Here is a 21689-nt window from a genome sequence, read left to right as displayed (position 1 = left end):
GGTGGCGTACTCCGCTCCGTCTGCATCCTGCCTGGGATCCATTTGCTCTGGAGCCACACTCTTAAGCTCCTGGCCTTCCTGGTCCTTGACCGGGTCGAGACATTCCTTGTCTACAACCTACCCCTCGTCCCAAGGCCGGGGTACGAGGGCCGTGTCTCCATCCGATGCGGGCCCACACAGGATCCGCGTTAGGGTGGGAGCTCACAGTCCACTCAGCAATTGACAGCATAGAGACTGTCAAAGAGCGATTGAAGGCAGTCAAAGAACCAAGACCAAAGATCGCTTTTTAATAAATATGAAATTTTAAAGTTTAACTAACTTGTAGGTCCTCCACCCTCACCCACTAACTGGTTCCCCTCACTCTTGGTTCCCCAGTCTCCCTGTAACCAGGAGAGCAGCACCTAGTGCATACTAGCCCCCTCTGGTGGAGAAATGTGGTGTTGGATGCAAAGGTTGGGTCACGACTATCACACTGTTCTTACCTCAGAGGAGGAACACTACACTCCATTAACGAAGTGCAGCATCCCTGTGGCGGTCGAACCCTCAGGGGCGCCACACATACACCCGCTTTTTTCACTCTTAATGGGACCTCCGGAGATAGCTGCGTCCTGTATTAGACTGGTCTTCGGCCCTCTAGTAAGCATGACTTGGAGCGGCAGTGTTTATGATCCACCTCCACTTAATTGAAATAGGTTCTTCGGAGCCCCGATTGTCGGGATTGTTGTGAGTCCCAGTGGTCGGACCTCCATTAATTGGGAAGATTTGCCCCATCACACAGAGGGTATAACTTTCATACTTGAGATGGCACCTTTAAGACCGGACATGAAAAAGGCCAAAAACACTGCTTGTGAAGCATTTCTATTTTTATGCGTCAGATATCTGCCTTAACCCTCCATAAGATAAGAATTAAAACTGAGATGTAAACTAGTTAGAAAGCATCGTATCAAGTAAAGAGTATAAGATCTAGATAAACCTTCAGTCTGGGGTGTGATTAGGACAGATAATTTAATATCAATATTTTAATTTGAAAAATATCTAAAGTGCCCCCTGAAAACAAAACTATGGGCCTGATACATCAATATAGAGTCAAACGTTCCTGGTCCATGAAGAAGTGTAATCCTTTTCATGAATCAGGAGTGTCGGACAAATGCCGCATACCTCTGTGCGCCTCGCCACAAATCCTACTCCAGTCCCTGCTGGAGTAAGATTTGTGGCGAGGCAAATGCTGCCACTCGGCGCGAATTTGACCAGCGGGTGCCGCCATGTCCCTGTCTCGCTCCAGCTCCTCCCACTTTGCTGGAGCTTGATGAAGGTGCCCTGAGAACGGCAAAAGTCGCGTAGTTTTGCATAACAGCCTCAAGTTTCATCAAGATTATGCAAATTTTCAAAGCTTTTTTTCCAGAATACTGGCATAAAGGTGTGAGGAATCGGACCCTATGTTTCAGAGAAATCCCTGCTGACTCTGCGCCATTCTACACAGCAAAACTGACCAATACCGTAAACCGATATAGAGGATTTTAATTTGGGTGGAATATTTTGTAATTTTCTTGTCATGTAGGTAAGTAATTAAAACATTGTCATTTAATCAATGTTATGTGTTTCGGCATTTCACTCCTCGAGCGGATAAAATATCAATGTTGGGTGAATGAGTGCCGTGTACGTCTTCTGCCTCCGTAATGAAGGCACATTAGTTACTTAGAGCGTATACAACGTAGTAAGATCAGCCACTATCCAGTTACATAACTCTGTCGGATGCCGAATGGGCCTCCTAAGCCCCCATATATCTTCATAAACACTTCTGTATTGAAGTAAATTCATCTGCTCACGTTCCTAAACAATAATTGCAGTGTAATAGATCTGGATCTTTGTTTTCTACAGTTTAGGTGTGTGAGAACTTGACAGTCAAATTATTTGCTTGGTTGAGCAGCTCAGAATGGACTAATTGTTACCCGAAATATACAATTAATAGAAAAGAACTTGGACTCCCCTGCTCACGTAATGCACAGACATACAAATTCAGTCCGATCGGCTTGTTTTCTGTTATAATTTCCTTTGGGCCTTGAGCATTATTTCCCCCTGCTGTGTTATGTTGAAGGCAAATTACTTGCCTGTGTTATGAAGTGCCTTCTTATTAAACTGACTAGGTATTCATTGGTCTACAGTGCCATGTTCATATTCACATGGTTCATTGGACTTGAAATCCTATAATGTATTCCAAAATTGATGAAGAAGAATGGATATCACAATGTAGAATTCATTACATGGTTAGAATAGGCTTCTTACTGCCACTCCACAACGGATGGTCTGGTGTAAATTAGGGGGGAAAAAAGAAATTTATGGAAATTTACTCCATTCTAAATCTCAGGTGCCAAAAGATGATTATACAGCAGCAGCGTCCCCGGTGGTCCGCACCCTATACCCATAGGCACTCCATAGTCTTCTGTGTTATGATGCCTGATAGAGCATGGCTGGTTTCTCCTGGCACACTCACTAAAATGCAAAAAAAAAATCCATTTACCTCTGTGTAAAATCAGAACACGAATCCTAATAGGTTCTAATAAACTCTAGGTGCTGATTATGGTACATTGTTGGCCAGGTTCTCAAAGGGGATGTATTATTAGAAATTCGCCTATTGTTTAAATTTGATTTTTTTTTTTTAATGTATATATTTTTTGACATTGGTAATAATGTTTTTTTCCCATATCACAATCTTTATTAAAATTAAAAATTAGAAATTGTGCGGTTTTCACATTGGCATGGGAAATACAGGGGGATTGTGACATTGTGCGCATCAGACACTGCAGTTTTCTTCTGAGAATGGACAATCCCTCTAAGCTTTTGTACAACTGTTGAGATTGGAGCTAGAAACCCTTCATAAATGTATGTGTATAGCCTCAGAATAAATATCTGTAATCAATGTTTCCAATCTGGTCCTTAGGAAGCCCCAACAGGTTTGTGATTTTGCACTGAGGATTTTGGCTGTGCATTTTTACAGGTTGGGACATTTTTAATGCGTTTTTGCATTCTGGGCAATAAACTCGTTGCAAAACTGCTACTGTTTGTGGTAAAATGCATTTAACCAGCTAATTAAAACCGGTTTCACATATTTAAATTGAAGTACAGACTGCAATGTCTGAGCTGGCCATGGGTCTTCTGACCTTAATTCAACAGCCTCAAAGGTATTTCTGAGACTGCCGAGGGGGTCAATAGATGCGCTACAGGTGTAGACATAGCTGTCCGATCCTGGACTGTGAGTGTTGGACGTGTGAAACGGATCGTTTCTGTGTTCTCTGAGAAAGCCGCTGACAGATTTGTCTACCCACGGCTTATCTCTGGGAGAACTAAGCGATCGGCAGTCCAAAATCAGAAATGTTTGATCATCCCACGACGATCAATTGGCTGGCGCCCCATACACATTAGTGTGTCTGCCGAATCAGTCAGTGTCAGCAGATTCAGCCGACATTAGTCTAATGTGTAGGGGCCTTCATAACCAGGCAGAGTCTTTCTTGAGTTTTCCTGTAAGAGAAGAAAATTTTTCTAGTGCAGGGGTCATTCTATACAGACTAATCAACTTTGTAGCCTTCTGTGTTCCTTGGCATATTGGCAGACATAATTAGGCCTCTTCCACACTTCAGTGTGTCCGGTATGTGTGGTGACAGTTTCCACAGTGTGTTTCCACGGAACTTGTGTCCTTGGGCAAAATACACTGATAAGTCTGTGTTTGCACTCCGCACGGGCCGCAAAATATCTCACACGTGCACACTCAAAACATCTCACACGTGCACACGGATGACATCCGTGTGTCATGATTATCACATGTACCGTTGCCTGGGAAACAGCAGTACAGTTAGTGCTGTTCCCAAGCGCCGGGTGCTGAAGAAATCTCTCATCATTGTCCACTGCTTCCGCTGCGATCAGCGCAAGAAGGGGACAAAGCTGAGAGTAGTATTCTGCTCCCACCATCTCCTAGTGTAAAAATAAGAATAAAATAAAAAATCATTATACTCACCTTGCTTGCGGCGACTGAGCAGTGTCCTGTCACTTAGTGAGCTCAGCGCAGTTCAGGGGCCCGCTCGCTGCAGCGAGTCATTCTCCTCTACTCCTCAGTGTGCGCGCGGTCGCCTCAAGCCAGGTGAGTATAATGTGTTTTTTATTTTATTCTTATTTTTACAGGTTTTGGAGACAGCTGGAGGTGAATACTACTTTCAACATTGTCCCTTGCTCGCGCTGAACACAGCGCAAGCAGGGGACAATGATAAGAGATTCCTTCAGTACCCGGCACTTGGGAGCAGCGTGAACTATACCGCTGATTCCCAGGCATCAGTATGTGTGATCCTGGTACAGCACACGGTTGCCACACAGGTACACACGGACACTGACATCTCCAGTTCTGGTTTTTCCAGTACTGGAAATATCTGGAAGTGTGAAAGAGGACTTACCGGGCATGTCTCCTCATTACAGCAAATGAAGAATTAGCTTTTAAAGTGAACCTGACGGCTGATGCATGCTGACCCATCCACGGACAGCATGCATCAGACACCTGCTGTATGATTTCAGCCATATATGTTTAACTCTGAAACACTGCAGTGTTTCAGAGAAAAACATAACTTTATAGCTGTCAGGGTGTGAGCCGCACATGAGACAAGTCAGACAAGCGGTTCCTCTGTGGCTTCTCCACGCCCGCTGTCAGTGACTGACAGGTCTCTCCCTATACACGCAAGCAGGGTGAGGCCTGTCACTCCAGGGCAGCGGGTAGTAAGGGCCTGGCTGTCTGACTAGTCTCCAGTGCGGCTCGGTCTACTGTGGATATTAAGCTATGTTTTGTTCTGAAACACCAAAACATTTCAGAGTTGCGTATAGGGTTAAAATCATGCTGCCTGTGGATCGGGCAGCATTCATCAGCTGTTGGGATTCCTTTAAATCAGTTCCCTATGTGCATTGGATCCTTTACGGAATTATAGGTGGTTTTTTTACCCAGCAACTATTGTACATGTAATGTATATAGTCTTTGATCTAATGTCCTATGGTGGAAACAAATGAATAACCACGCTGATACATCCATATTTATGCTGAGCTTAACAAGCGCTGGGTATGCATGTGTGTGTGTGCGCAAATGTGGCCCATAAAGGTTCATTAGATATTAATGGGAAACTGCTCAATGCAAATATATTAGAAGCCTTTTACTGATGAAACGCTAACGATACAGAAGAGCATGTTTGGTGTTGTAGCCGTCACATGTGACCCACAGAGGGGAGTCGGGGTTATCAACTTTCCTAGCAATCACATTCAGGACAGAAAAGAAAGCGCCACAACCGAAACAGTTTTCCCTTTTCAAGTAAATAAAGGCACTTCATACAGTGCATCAATTTTCACAGTCGTTTAATAGATTAGAAAGCAATTGTAAACAGCAAAACTCGCATTATCAGCTCCCTCTAACAGATTCTCATTCCGAGCCTCTCGCTTTCTACTTTGTCTCCTATTTTTGTACATATTTATGTTACCGCTGTTGGTATGAAATGGCAGCAGGAATGATTGCATCAGGAGGAGCGGGATGTATTTATGTGCTCTGTACTAGACATGCTAATTCTGCAGACATACAAGGGAGCCTGTCATTTTGGAGAGATGTAACAATGGAAATATTAGACAAATGTATTACGCATTGTTACATTATCAGAATATGTTCTGAATGCGGGAAGCTTGTATTGGTCGTGAAGTGTAACTACCAGCCAAGCATTAGACGGAGAAACAGATCGCTCTTGTGGTTAATTTCAGATATATTTGCTTATTTTTTTTTTGTTCCTGCCATTTACAGCAAAGTACAGGGTATTACCAGCAGCATCACAGCTATTAGGCCACGTTCACACGCTCTGTATTTCACATCAGTATTTGGTCAGTATTTTATATCAGCATTTATAAGCCCAAACCAGGAGTGGGTGAGAAATGCAGATTGTTCCACTCCTGATTTTGGCTTACAAATACTGATGTAAAATACTGACCAAATACTTATAGTGTGAACATGGCCTTAGGCTAAGGTCAGACGAGGGCCGACCATTGTGGACCTGACTGGATCCATGTGCAGCTCCGTGTGCTCGTTCACTTAGCAGACAGCTACTATTTAGTCTGGACCGTAAAATAACTTGGCTCTAGTGAACAGTTTATTTTATTCTTACGGAATATGCTGGGGTTTTTAATTTTTTTTTTCTTTAATTTTTTTTTTATATTCACCATATGGTTCCAGTAATATGGCCCTTTGTATTTAGTAATTTACGACAAAATGATATGGTCTTTACCTAAGGATGTTTCTCACAGGATTCTTCACGTTATTACCCAGTAAGCCATGCTCCCTTGAAAAGATCATCAAAGTCAGCACTAAATAAAAAAGCCCACATCTCTGGAACCAAATGGTGGGTTAAAAAAATGCTGAATACTCAGGGGAGCAGCGGGACTAAACGAAGCATAAGCTGTTCACTTTTGACCTGGTGACAGGTCCTGTTTAAATTGAACCAGACTAACGCATGCTGCAAGCTGTCCATGGGCAAAAACACATTTCACCTTAAATATTACTTTACCAGAAAGCTGATGCAAATAGAAGCTTGTAGTTAAGGTTATAAGTTAAAAATGCAAGAAGATGGGGAAAAAAAACGTAAAAACTGGTATTTAAAAGAGTTGTCCGGCTTTAGGCTACAAGTCTGCAGTCACTTTGTGATTGCAGACTTGTGAATCTTAACATCTCGCGCGCATTGCGCACTGCTCGCTGTGACGACTCGCCAGGGATGGTCAGTCATGTGAGTGCAACTCTGTGATTTGCGTCCTTCCAGCCACATTCCGACTAGACATGTCCGGCCTCACTCAGTACACTTGTATTGAGCGAGGCCGCACATGTCTAGTCAGCATGTGACCGCATGAATGCAAATTGCATACTTGGGCTCATGCACTGACCACATAGAGTGACTGCAGACTTGTAGCCTAAGGCCTGACAACCCCTATGACCCCTTCACTACTCAGTGATTTTCCATTTTTTATTTTTCTCCTCCCCTGTTTCCAGGAGCCATAACTTTTTTATTTTTCCAGCAATATAGCCATGTGAAGGCTTGTTTTTTTGAGGGCCAAGTTGCACTTTTGAACGACACCATTCATTTTATCATATAGAGTACTGGAAATCTGGAAGAAAACTCCAAGTGCATTGAAATTGCAAAAAAAGTGCAATTCCTTAATGGTTTTTTTATTTACCATGTTCACTATATTGTAAAACTGACCTTGCAATATGATCCCCCCCCCAGGTCAATACGAGCACGCATATACCAAACATGTATAGTTTGTTTTTATTTAGTTAGTGAAATAACATTTGGAAATTTGTAAGAGAAAAAAAAAAATCGCCAGTTTCCAAGACCTGTAATGTTTTCATTTTTCAGGATCTGAGGCTGGGTTAGAGCTTATTTTTTGCGCCCTAAGCTGACATTTTTGTTTATACCAGTTTGGGGTAGATATGATGTTTTGATCGCCTTTTATTGCTGTTGCGGCCACCAAAAAAAATCTTATTCTGGCGTTTTACTTTTTTTCTCGTTACGCGATTTACCGATCGGATTAATTTTATGTTGATAGATCGGACAATTCTGAACACAGCGATACCAAATATGTTTATTGTTTTTGTTTTATTTTTAAAGGGGGGTGATTTGAACGTGTTTTTTTTTATATTTTTAGAAACTTTTTTTTTTACTTTTTACTCTCTTCAATATTCCCCTAAGTAGACATGAAGCTGCGATCATCCGTTTGCCTGTGCTATACGTAGCAGTAATTCTAAATGGCAACAGCTTCTTTTTTCTTTAGCCTTAGTTTTAATAAGTTGCCCAATATGTTAGCTGTGTTATGTCATCTGGTCATCGTGGTGTCCCAACACCACATTGTATAGCTTGTCGCTGGGTGAGCAGCGCTTCTTACTGAGACATTTTGGCAGGAGCGTTTCAGAGATCGCAACATATTGGTACTTGTGACTCTTCAGGGCACGTTCATACCATGTCAGGGCATTCTGCTGGGGACCCCCGGCAGATACAGCTGTCTTCACTGTAGGGATTCAAAGAGTGTCCAAAAGCTTTTGGGGATTTAACCATGACCAACTCATGATGGATTGCTGAATGTAGAGCCTAGGAAGTGTTTGGGAACAGGGCAGACCTGAGCAGAAGGGCAAATTTTCTGCATGTAGGGTATCAGTCATTTTGACCTTGTAGTTGATATAAGGGGCTGCTTATTTGCACCACGATACAATCTTTACAGAGGTACAAATGTACGAGGGACACTTTTATTCTCACATAAACCATAAAGACTGGTAGAATATGGAGTATTTCTTTTGAAGCTGTTCTATTTTCATCTCCGAGCTTGTGAAGATGATGTGACACTCTCTGGTGCAGTCCGGAAACCATAACTTGTGCTCACGTAGCCCCTACCATACCAGTTTAGTCCTACATGAATCTGCCTGAAATCCCTCAGTATGTACCTGCAGAAATATGAGAAACAAAAATAGCCATAGCAAAACACATCACATTTTATGGATTATGGTTTATCTGCGGAGTAAAACTTCTACAATTTTCACTTATTTATAACTATATATAGAGAAGTCACAGCTCAACGGATATATCTCATTTCTGCTAATGCCGGCCTGTAAACTATGGCTATCTCTCCAAACCGGTTATCATTTGTAACCTTATTTAGGAAAGTCACAGTTGAATGTATGTTCCCACGCAGTGGAAATGTTGCAGATTTCCCACTACAGATTCACAGCGTTGTATATAAGATTGAATTAAATCTGTAGACAAAATCCACTGCAATAATTAACATGCGTTACCTACTGGAATCCATAGCGTGTCATTTTGTGTCATTGTCTATTTCACCAATGGCAATGCTTACCACGAAATGCGTAAACGCTGCTCCTTTACTGTAGAGGGTATGCCATATGGGAACACACCTTAGAGGTGTATTCTCCCCCATCAGAGGAGTCGTTCTGACAGGAGAGTTTGTAACACCCACATAGTCGGCTAGGTGCTCTATGAATGTATGAGAGAGCCGCTGGAAGACTCTTATACTGGCAGCTAACCTCCCAAAGACCAGAAGGATTGCCGTTGGAATTACATCTTGCCTGATCCTTCTCTCCCCCGACATCATCTGATGGAGGAGGGGAGTCAGGAGGCCTTTATACACGCTGGGCTGTGATATCACTGGGTTTGGGGACTCTACTCTAAAGTGGGTGCCTTTAAAAAGGTTGTCATCTACTTTTACATTGATTGCCTATCCTTAGAATAGGTCATCAAAGTCTGATTGGCCGAGGTCCAACAACCAGAACCTTTGCCAATCAGCTGTTATTGGTGGTGGTGGTGGCTGGCCGGAAGTACTCACTTACTGAGCTGCTCCATCTACTTGTGGTGGCCAGATCTTGGTACTACACATCCACATCCCAATCAAATTAATAATAGGAGGCGGATGTGCATTACCTTGCGGCAACTCGGCAAGTGAATACTTCCAGCTGTCGGCTGCCACCACCAATAACAGCTGATTGGTGAGGGTGTTGAGTGTCAGACTCTAGCCGATCAGACCTAAAAAAGAAAAAATGCCCCAGGAAGTGTCTATATCTTTCAAACTTTTGGGAAGTACGACCCAGTAGCTGATCTAAATGGCTTCATTTCGCTGAACGGTGGAAAATATATATCTATATATATATACAGTACAGACCAAAAGTTTGGACACACCTTCTCATTTAAAGATTTTTCTGTATTTTCATGACTATGAAAATTGTACATTCACACTGAAGGCATCAAAACTATGAATTAACACATGTGGGATTATATACTTAACAAAAAAGTGTGAAACAACTGAAAATATGTCTTATATTCTAGGTTCTTCAAAGTAGCCACCTTTTGCTTTGATGACTGCTTTGCACACTCTTGGCATTCTCTTGATGAGCTTCAAGAGGTAGTCACCAGAAATGGTCTTCCAACAATCTTGAAGGAGTTCCCAGAGATGCTTAGCACTTGTTGGCCCTTTTGCCTTCACTCTGCGGTCCAGTTCACCCAAAACCATCTCGATTGGGTTCAGGTCTGGTGACTGTGGAGGCCAGGTCATCTGACTTAGCACCCTATCACTCTCCTCCTTGGTCAAATAGCCCTTACACAGCCTGGAGGTGTGCTTGGGGTCATTATCCTGTTGAAAAATAAATGATGGTCCAACTAAACGCAAAGCGGATGGAATAGCATGCCGCTGCAAGATGCTGTGGTAGCCATGCTGCTTCAGTATGCCTTCAATTTTGAATAAATCCCCAACAGTGTCACCAGCAAAGCACCCCCATACCATCACACCTCCTCCTCCATGCTTCACAGTGGGAACCAGGCATGTAGAGTCCATCCGTTCACCTTTTCTGCGTCGCGCAAAGACACGGTGGTTGGAAGCAAAGATCTCAAATTTGGACTCATCAGACCAAAGCACAGATTTCCACTGGTCTAATGTCCATTCCTTGTGTTCTTTAGCCCAAACAAGTCTCTTCTGCTTGTTGCCTGTCCTTAGCAGTGCTTTCCTAGCAGCTATTTTACCATGAAGGCCTGCTGCACAAAGTTTCCTCTTAACAGTTGATGAAGAGATGTCTGCTGCTAGACCTCTGTATGGCATTGACCTGGTCTATAATCTGATCAGCTGTTAACCTGCGATTTCTGAGGCTGGTGACGCGGATAAACTTATCCTCAGAAGCAGAGGTGACTCTTGGTCTTCCTTTCCTGGGGCGGTCCTCATGTGAGCCAGTTTTTTTTGTAGAGCTTGATGGTTTTTGCAACTGCACTTGGGGACACTTTCAAAGTTTTCTCAATTTTTCAGACTGACTGACCTTCATTACTTAAAGTAATGATGGCCACTTGTTTTTCCTTACTTAGCTGCTTTTTTCTTGCCATAATACAAATTCTAACAGTCTATTCAGTAGGATTATCAGCTGTGTATCCACCAGACTTCTGCACAACACAACTGATGGTCCAACCCCATTTATAACGCAAGAAATCCCACTTATTAAACCTGACAACCTGTGAAGTGAAGTTAAACCTGTGAAGTGAAAACCATTTTCGGTAACTGCCACTTGAAGCTCATCAAGAGAATGCCAAGAGTATGCAAAGCAGTCATCAAAGCAAAAGGTGGCTACTTTGAAGAACCTAGAATATAAGAAATATTTTCAGTTGTTTCACACTTTTTTGTTAAGTATATAATTCCACATGTGTTAATTCATAGTTTTGATGCCTTCAGTGTGAATATACAATTTTCATAGTTATGAAAATACAGAAAAATCTTTAAATGAGAAGGTGTGTCCAAACTTTTGGTCTATACTATATATATATAAAAATATACACATACACACACACACACACACACATATATATAGTAGTGCGGCGGTGTTCACACAGTAAGATTTAATAGGCAGTGACCCAAGAATGTCCAACGTAAAGCTTTTATTGTCCAAGTAACTCACACAGTGAAGGCAGCTTTGTCCTCCGGATCGCAGTCGGGTTGTCCACAATAGTCTGTACAAATAAACACTGTTGCCGTGGGCGATTGCACCGCCGTATCACTCCAAGGTGTGTCAGAATGTTTGCCTTCCTGGGGCTCTGTGTTCACTTCACACAGGCCTCTATAGCACAGAGCCCCCTGCTCTGCAGTTTGCAAAACCAGAGACTGACACACCTAAACCTTTGCTGCAGGTTTTTAAGTGAAAATTGTGGACATGACCCACATGCAAGGGCTGGAGGGAGAGGACTGCCCCACTGCCATCCTGTAGTCCACTCCAAGAATAAAAGCCCATTCTGGGTTTTTCTAAATTTGCTTTGGTCAATTAGCTTGACCAAGTCCAAACTTACTTTTATTCTGCACTGCAACCACAGCTATTTCTGTGATTGCAATGCACTCCAGCGGGTTTAATATGCTTCTATGTGCATCCTGGGGGATACATACCGTCCCTCGCATATAAATCCCCCTCACTGCCTCACGTATATCACCCCTCTGTTCAAACTTGTGGGGTTGAGCACCTGTCACCATACAGGGTGCCCGTGACAGGGCATCCGCATTTCCCTGCGACTTCCCCGCTCGGTGTTCTTCCGAAAAACTTTTATAGTGACAGGAACCATCTGGTGACCCGAGCATTCCTCTCCTTTGCATTTCTCATCCAGACCAGCGGCAAATGGTCCGTTACCAAATGAAACTGTTGCCCGAGCAAATAATAGCGTAGGGACTCCAAGACCCACTTAATAGCCAAGCACTCCACTATGCTATAATTTTTCTCTGCCAGGGTAAGTTTTCTGCTCAAGTTGGTGACCGGATGTTTATCTCCGTTCACCTCTTGCGACAGTATCGCTCCTAGGCCTACCCCCGAGGCATCCCTTTGCACGATGAAGTTTTTGTTTAAGTTGGGGCTGATGAGGACCGGTTGTCCACACAATGCCAACTTCATGGATTGGAACGCTTCTTCCGCCTGAGGGTTCCACCAAACCATGACCGATTTCTTCCTCTTTAAGAGATCGGTCAGGGGTGTCGATCTTCCCGCAAAATTAGGTATAAACCGGCGGTAGTACCCAATAATGCAGAGGAACACTCTCACCTGTTTAGTAGTCAAGGGCCATGGCCATTTTTGAATGGCCTCAATCTTATTTATTTGGGGTTTGATAACCCCACGGCAAATCACGTACCCTAAGTATCGGGCTTCCTCGAGACCTATCATGCATTTTTTTGGGTTCACTGTTAACCCCGCGACTCTGAGTAAATCCAGCATCGCTTGTACCTGGGACAGGTGAATATGCCAGTCGGTACTGAAAGATGATGATATCATCTAAATATGCTGATGCTTATTTTTGATGAGGTTCTAACACTATGTCCATCAACCTCTGGAAGGTGGCCGGAGCCCCATGTAATCCAAAAGGGAAGACGACATAGTGATAGAAACCCTTGGGTGTTACAAAGGTGGTCTTTTCTTTCGCTGACTCTGTCAGAGGCACCTGCCAGTAACCCTTGGTGAGATCGAGCGTGGTGAAATACAGTCTCTCGATCAGCTCGTCTAACCAAGGCATTGGATAAATGTAAAATTTCGACACCTCATTAAATTTTCGGAAGTCATTACAAAATCGTAATGATCCATCCGGCTTCGGTATCAGCACAATGGGGTTAGCCCACTCACTCCTGGATTCTTCAATGACTGCTAACTGGAGCATTTGTTTTACCTCAGCCGCGATGGCTTGTCTCCTGGCCTCCGGCACGCGGTACAGCTTCATTCGTACCCTTACCCGAGGCTCAGTAACAATGTCATGTTGGATCACAGATGTACGGCTTGGCAATTCGGAGAATATGTCCGTATTCTGCTGCACTATTTTCCGCGCCTCCTGCCTCTGATGTTTAGTGAGAGCGTCACTTATTTTACCTCTCCTCTGGCCTCCTCCCGGGCCGGTGTTGGAGGGTCCACAGACGATACAACCGGAGTCGTCTCCATAATCATACATTCCCGGTCCTTCCATGCTTTAAGCAAATTGACATGATATAACTGTTCAGGTTTCCTCTTCCCCGGCTGGTATACTCTATAATTTTCCTACCCCACCTTTTCACGCACTTCATATGGCACTTGGCCAATAGCTTACTCTCTGCAGTGGGTACTAATACCAATACCCGATCCCTTCTTTAAAGAACCCAACATTGGTCTTTCTATTATACTCACGGCTCTGCGCTGCCTGAGCATCCAGGAGGTGTTCCTTTACTATGGGTACGACCGCCGCGATCCGGTCCTGCATACTTGCCACGTGTTATATTACACTCTTATGTGGGGGAGGTTCCTGTTCCCACGTCTCTTTGGCTACGTCCCCCAGCTCCCTGGGATGCCTGCCGTACAGTAGCTCAAAGGGTGAGAACCCCGTGGAAGTCTGTGGTACCTCGCAAACATTGAATAGGGCAGTAACATGTCCCTCCCATCCTTGGAAACCACCTTTTTTAGCATGGACTTGAGGGTTTTATTAAACCGCTTGACTAAACAGTCGGTCTGTGGATGGTAGACTGACGTGCACAACTGTTTTATTTTTAGCAGTTTGCACAGTTCTTTCATCACCTTGGACTTAAAAGGAGTCCCCTTATCTGTAAGGATCTCCTTAGGCAGCCCAAGGCAACAGAACATAGCAAACAGCTCCTGGGCAATAGTACATTGTTAATTTTCTGTAGTGATAATGGTCAGGAAATACGTATGACTTCATTAGGACAGCTAAAGCAAATTAAAGGGGTCTGCAATCTTCTGCATATTGTTACCCCATCCTGTGAGGATGAATCTGACTCATACTATGGACAAATTGCGAGGTACAGGATATATACTATTCACCATCCCAGCTCTTCTACAGGACTGCATTTTATTAAAGCCTATAAACAGGACTTTAGAGCAGTACATGTTCTTTTGGAAATATTCATAAAGGGCCCTTTAAGTTCTAAATCTGTGAATGATATTAACCTTTCTGAAAGAGAACCAATATGCAGTCTTGTTATTTATAATGGGATGTTATGACAAATATTTTCAGAAGTGACAGGAAGACATATTTCCAAATAAATATGAGAAAATGAAAAGTACTCTTCATAAAGCAAGCCGAGCATTTACTTATTTTTTTATGTTTGTTTATTGAGAATTTGTGAGCGGTTTCCATATTCACACATCCAGATCTCTGCTGTGATGTAAAGTATGTATAGCGCCCTGTATGTAATGCATGTCCCGCCATAATGGTAGGTTTTTATCTCTGGATTTCACATACACATTTTGTAGTGGTGATTTCTCATTTTTTAACTATGAAAACAACATTCCCTTTGATAAAGTAGGTGATATAGGTCAGCCTCTGCAATCCATTAGCACTGTATTGATTTTAGAATTGCGCTACATTGTTCCCAGCGGAGTCATAGAGAGGCAGACATAGTCATTTGTCTCAAAACTTGTACCAAAATCAACTATTTGTTGAGTCCCTTTCAGTTTCTAGGGCATTAAATGTTATTACTTACATGAATCACTCAAACTTGTAACGTTTTGCTATAAAATCCTATACATGTGAACTTGCAGAGCGGCGGTTTTAATTCTCTCTATATTGGAGGTCTATTATTTCTTTTGTGCATATGAATACTAAAGGAAGAACCTACCCCAGCCTCCACCTTGTAGTGATGCCGCAATTTCTGGTTGTAATTCTGGCCTTTATTAGTTGCTGCTGTGGTTTATGGCTTTAATCAGTTTATGTGAGTGTTTGTCTGTTATAACATTAAAGATACAGTGGACATAATTGAAGCATTTGATCTGCCTCCCAGCGTCCCTCTTGTCTCATTGTGACATGTCGTCACTGTGGGTCTGTAAGATAGGTCCCTAGGAATTCCCAGAAGAGGCTGTGCTGTGGTAAGACATCAATTTAACTTAAAGGAAGGTATCATCTATAAGGGACCTATTTCTCAAATCAAGTTTTTATGTTAAACTTTTGAAAATGTTTTATTTTTTTCTATTTCTGTGTCATTATCGATCTATATATATATATATATAATATATATATATATATACAGTACAGACCAAAAGTTTGGACACACCTTCTCATTTAAAGATTTTTCTGTATTTTCATGACTATGAAAATTGTACATTCACACTGAAGGCATCAAAACTATGAATTAACACATGTGGAATTATATACTTAACAAAAAAGTGTGAAACAACTGAAAATATGTCTTATATTCTAGGTTCTTCAAAGTAGCCACCTTTTGCTTTGATGACTCCTTTGCACACTCTTGGCATTCTCTTGATGAGCTTCAAGAGGTAGTCACCAGAAATGGTCTTCCAACAGTCTTGAAGGAGTTCCCAGAGATGCTTAGCACTTGTTGGCCCTTTTGCCTTCACTCTGCGGTCCTGCTCACCCCAAACCAGGTCTGGTGACTATGGAGGCCAGGTTATCTGGCGTAGCACCCCATCACTCTCCTTCTGGGTCAAATAGCCCTTACACAGCCTGGAGGTGTGTTTGGGGTCATTGTCCTGTTGAAAAATAAATGATGGTCCAACTAAACGCAAACCGGATGGAATAGCATGCTGCTGCAAGCTGCTGTGGTAGCCATGCTGGTTCAATATGCCTTCAATTTTAAATAAATCCCCAACAGTGTCACCAGCAAAGCACCCCCACACCATCACACCTCCTCCTCCATGCTTCACGGTGGGAACCAGGCATGTAGAGTCTATACGTTCACCTTTTCTGCGTCGCACAAAGACACGGTGGTTGGAACCAAAGATCTCAAATTTGGACTCATCAGACCAAAGCACAGATTTCCACTGGTCTAATGTCCATTCCTTGTGTTCTTTAGCCCAAACAAGTCTCTTCTGCTTGTTGCCTGTCCTTAGCAGTGGTTTACTAGCAGCTATTTTACCTTGAAGGCCTGCTGCACAAAGTCTCCTCTTAACAGTTGTTGAAGAAATGTGTCTGCTGCTAGAACTCTGTGTGGCATTGACCTGGTCTCTAATCTGAGCTACTGTTAACCTGCGATTTCTGAGGCTGGTGACTCAGATAAACTTATCCTCAGAAGCAGAGGTGACTCTTGGTCTTCCTTTCCTGGGGCGGTCCTCATGTGAGCCTGTTTCTTTGTAGCACTTGATGGTTTTTGCAACTGCACTTGGTGACACTTTCAAAGTTTGCCCAATTTTTCGGACTGACTGACCTTAATTTCTTAAAGTATTGGTGGCCACTCGTTTTTCTTTACTTAGCTGCTTTTTTCTTGCCATAATACAAATTCTAACAGTCTATTCAGTAGGACTAGCATCTGTGTATCCACCAGACTTCTGCACAACACAACTGATGGTCTCAACCCCATTTATAAGGCAAGAAATCCCACTTATTAAACCTGACAGGGCACACCTGTGAAGTGAAAACCATTTCCGGTGACTACCTCTTGAAGCTCATCAAGAGAATGCCAAGAATGTGCAAAGCAGTCATCAAAGCAAAAGGTGTCTACTTTGAAGAACCTAGAATATAAGACATATTTTCAGTTGTTTCACACTTATTTGTTAATGATATAATTCCACATGTGTTAATTCATAGTTTTGATGCCTTCAGTATGAATGTACAATTTTCGTAGTCATGAAAATACAGAAAAATCTTTAAATGAGAAGTTGTGTCCAAACTTTTGGTCTGTACTGTATATATATATTATATTGCTGTTTTCTTGCCACCCTTGCGTCCAGGGGTTTCTTCTTAATCTCCATAAGGGTGTGATATTTAAGTGCAGAAACTCTCCTATCAAAACTCATATTTTTTGTAGCTCCTTGTGGGCTCCTGAAGTGTATGCACACACGATATCTATTTGAGGCTTATACCACCTGAAAAAGCGCAGCAAAAAAAATGAACATAGTGTACAGAAAAATCAACACTGCTGTGCACATGTTCAGGGTTTAGAAACCATAAAGCAGATAAAAGAAGCAGTATGTTCATTCTTTGGACGACATCCGCCAGGAAACCTCTGAATAGTTATGCAGGGTGATTCATTCGCTACTTTACCGAGAAAAATTGCTGTAACTTCTAAAAGAGCTGATCTATCGTACTAAAATTTGGACTGTGCACATTTTGGTTCTTGAGAAACTGTCATTTTAAAGATGGTGTTGCAAATGTGCACCGTTCACATCCAAGCACATCTGCGCGGGCTGTTCCATATTGTTGAATGTATTCCGCAGGATGTCTGGGGTCATGGCCTGAATTTCTCGCTTTATGTTCTCTTGGAGTGCCTGTAATGTTAGTGACTTGTTACTGTACACCCGACCTTTCAAATGGCCTCAAAGGAAAAAATCCAGCAATGTTAAATCAGGCGATCTTGGTGGCCATTGTCCCTCGGAGATTACTCTGTCATCGTTGACATGTGGAATATGGCAATGCCTGTCTCCTGGAAAGGCCTCTGCAACGATTTACATTGAGATGCCAGAAGTCACTGTTTCACATCTTGAATGGTTTCCTCAGACATTTTCGGACGTCCTCCATCATGCCTATCCCGTAATGTTCCTGTACATTTTAGCTTATTCACGAATGACAGAATACACGTTTTGGACGGCGGATTTCGACCTCCAAACTTTAGAAAATCACTTTGGTGCCTCTTTAAGGAGTCCGTTTTCCAATAAGTTTTCACAATGAAAACATTCTGCTCCAAACTGTATTTGTACATTAACAAGTGAAGAAGGAATTCGACAGGAGTGAAATGCAAACACCACACAAACTACCAACGCGCAGAAAGGCGTGCAGCAAGTCTATCTTAAACAATGAAACAAGGGAAGTAAAATAGGTCCCTGATGTAGAGCTAATATTTGTAACAGTTTTGTATTGCCTAATGGTATATATAGTGTCTATCACTACAATCAGAGAACCGGACCGATAGAATCATTAGGACAGTGGGTAAAATACTGAAGGAAAAAATAGAAAAAAAAAATCCGACCATAAAGTCCCAACTCATCAAATTAGTGAAAAATAAGTTATGTTTATTGATACAAGTACAACAATTGGACGATGAAACAATGACAAAAAATTAATAAAAATAGTATAAAAACAAGGAGCGCACACACATGGGGTAATTGGATGTATGAGAGGGAGTGATGCGATGAGACAAAGGTCTATGTATATTGAACTGACATGGGGTGTGTGCACTTTTACAAGGTCTATATGCATACGCTAGTGTATGAGACTAAAATTATAGAATGCAAGTGGCAGCTCCACCAGGGAGAGGGAGGTTGCTGCCTAACTGTAAGTCCTTAGTATCACTGAATACAATAGGTTGGCAAACATCATATGAATAAGACAATGTGGGTATGATAGTGTGCACTAAATGAGCGCTATGTGTATTTTGTGGAGCTGCCATGATGGGTGTATAATCATCGGTAGTTGTTCTGATTCACACATACTGTATATATCTCTGTATACTCAAACACACATGTACCGTCACTCTATACTCCTTGGTCTACTATGTGATGATTATTATACTTGCATTCTATAATTTTAGTCTCATACACTAGCGTATGCATATAGACCCTGTAAAAGTGCACAGACCCCATGTCAGTTCAATATACATAGACCGTTGTCTCATCACATCACTCCCTCCCATACTTCCAATTACCCCATGTGTGTGCATCCCTTGTTTTTATACTAGTTTTATTAATTTTATCTTATTGTTTTTGGTCATTGTTTCGTCGTCCAATTGTTGTACCTGTATCAATAAACATAACTTATTTTTCAATAACTTGATGTTTTGGGACTTTATGGTCAGATTGTTTTATTCCCAGCAAGTCTATCTTGAAGTGGAAACGACCGGTCGAGCGACAAGTCTACGAGACCACTCGGTGCGAGGATGTTTCTAATCGCTGTCACTGAGGTTCATTATACCCTCACTGCTCATGAACCAAAGTATATAAAGTCCAAATTTCAGTATACAGTAGTGAGTGAATCACCCTGTAGTTCAAAGTTTAGGAAAAAAATACCAGAATCAAAGCTTCCAGTGAAGCCAGTTGAGAAAAAAGACCACCAACTTCGTCTAGGAAAACATCAGTGGGTCCGCCATTGTCTTAAAGATGCTGTGTGCACATGCCCAAAAATAGGATTCAGACAAAGTGCTGATGTAGTCGTAGACTGCTATGATATGATCGAAGTGGTTTTCCCTGTAAGACTACTTTTTTGTTCCTGTCTGAAAACTTGGACTTTTGTGATAGTCTGAGACGAAAGATACTTTCAGAGAAAAGCAAAAACTGAGTTAATTTGATGTTTTTGTCATTGCACTCTGACTCCGTCCCATTTTTGTGCTGATTCAGATGGAACCTCAGGAGGCACTGCATAAATGCAGTGTGAACAGAGCCTAACACATCACATTCTGTAGAGCTCACTTCATAGCAGTTATAATCATAATAGGTGATAGTTACAGGATGTGTTGTACTGTGGTTTCTGAGCTATACTGCCGACTAGCCATAGCAGCAGCGTTTATGGTAATCATTGGCCTATGCCAATCATTGACAGCATTAAATTAAAAAAAAAATATTCACTCCCCTCTTTTCTCAGTCTTAAAATAAAGAAGTGTGAAAAATAAACTTCTAGTTTTGCTGTCTACAAAAGTCCCGTCTATAAAAGTACTTAACCCAGTTACTGTAACTACTCTAAACGCTAAAAAGTGAATAAAAAGGAAATGCTAAAATTGTTGTTTTTCTGTGGTCGCGTCTTTCTCAATAAAATGCAATAAAAAGTGATCAAAACATTTTATGTACCCCAAAATGAAATGAAGAAAAACGCCAGCCCGCTACAGAGAAGAAAACAAGCCCTCAGAGCTCCATTGCCTCAAAAAATTTAAAAAACAATATAGGCCTTGGAAAGTGACGACAAGACCGGCACATCCTAAATGTGAACAGGTGCAAGCTGCAGAAACTGCATAAGATATATAAAAAGAAAGCGCAGCAGCACTCCATTATGGCCAAGATACGTAAAGACAATAAAACCATTTGATTTAAACTGTGTTATTACTCAATGAGCTATACTTACAAAAAACGGAGGTTCTTAGCGCATAAATTGGCCAATTCATGTGTGCCCATCGACCGCTGCAAGGTGACCTCCCATCTGATGGGTACTACTCTGCCTACTTGCCTCTCTTGGGCTACAAGCCTATAACTCTGGACAGAACATGTCACTTCTGGGCTGAAACACCTACAATTTAAATGGGCTGGTAGAATAGAATATACATCACCTGCTGGTTAAATGGGGGGAGTGCAAGGTCAAACAGGAGGCAGTTACAGCCTCCTATAGTAATATGTAAAAAGAACTGACCAGCACATCCTAAATGTGAACAGGTGCAAGCTGCAGAAACTGCATAAGATATATAGAAAGAAAGCGCAGCAGCACTCCATTATGGCCAAGATACATAAAGACAATAAAACCATTTGATTTAAACTGTGTTATTACTCAATGAACTTTACTTACTGCGCTTTCTTTTTATATATCTTATGCAGTTTCTGCAGCTTGCACCTGTTCACATTTAGGATGTGCTGGTCAGTTCTTTTTACATATTACTATAGGAGGTGGTAACTGCCTCCTGTTTGACCTTGCACTCCCCCCCATTTAACCAGTAAGTAAACCTATATTCTGTTCTACCAGCCCATTTAAATTGTAGGTGTTTCAGCCCAGAAGTGACATGTTCTGTCCAGAGTTATAGGCTTGTAGCCCAAGAGAGGCATGTAGGCAGAGTAGTACCCATCAGATTGGAGGTCACCTTGCAACAGTTGATGGGCACACATGAATTGGCCAATTTATGCGCTAAGAACCTCCGTTTTTTGTAAGTAAAGCTTATTGAGTAATAACACAGTTTAAATCAAATGGTTTTATTGTCTTTACGTATCTTGGCCATAATGGAGTGCTGCTGCGCTTTCTATATATATATATATATATATATATATATACAGTACAGACCAAAAGTTTGGACACACCTTTCTGTTCTAAAGATATTTTTGTGACTATGAAAATTGTACATTCACACTGAAGGCATCAAAACTATGAATTAACACATGTGGAATTATATACTTAACAAAAATGTGTGAAACAACTGTAAATATGTCTTATATTCTAGGTTCTTCAAACTAGCCACCTTTTGCTTTGATGACTGCTTTGAACACTCTTGGCATTCTCTTGATGAGC

At 41.9% G+C, this 21689-nt stretch overlaps 1 protein-coding gene across 4 annotated transcripts in view; it reads left to right on the top strand.

Moving 5' to 3' along the window:
- Positions 1–21689, top strand: part of DIAPH3 (diaphanous related formin 3) — an 801864-nt gene that overhangs the window by 712469 nt on the left and 67706 nt on the right. The window lies entirely within an intron of this gene.

This window comes from Phyllobates terribilis, unplaced genomic scaffold, assembly GCF_046119375.1.
Source record: "Phyllobates terribilis strain yellow unplaced genomic scaffold, ASM4611937v1 Scaffold_2__4_contigs__length_985480577, whole genome shotgun sequence".
Classification (NCBI taxonomy): Eukaryota; Metazoa; Chordata; class Amphibia; order Anura; family Dendrobatidae; genus Phyllobates; species Phyllobates terribilis.
This window is presented reverse-complemented; position numbering and strand designations above follow the sequence as displayed.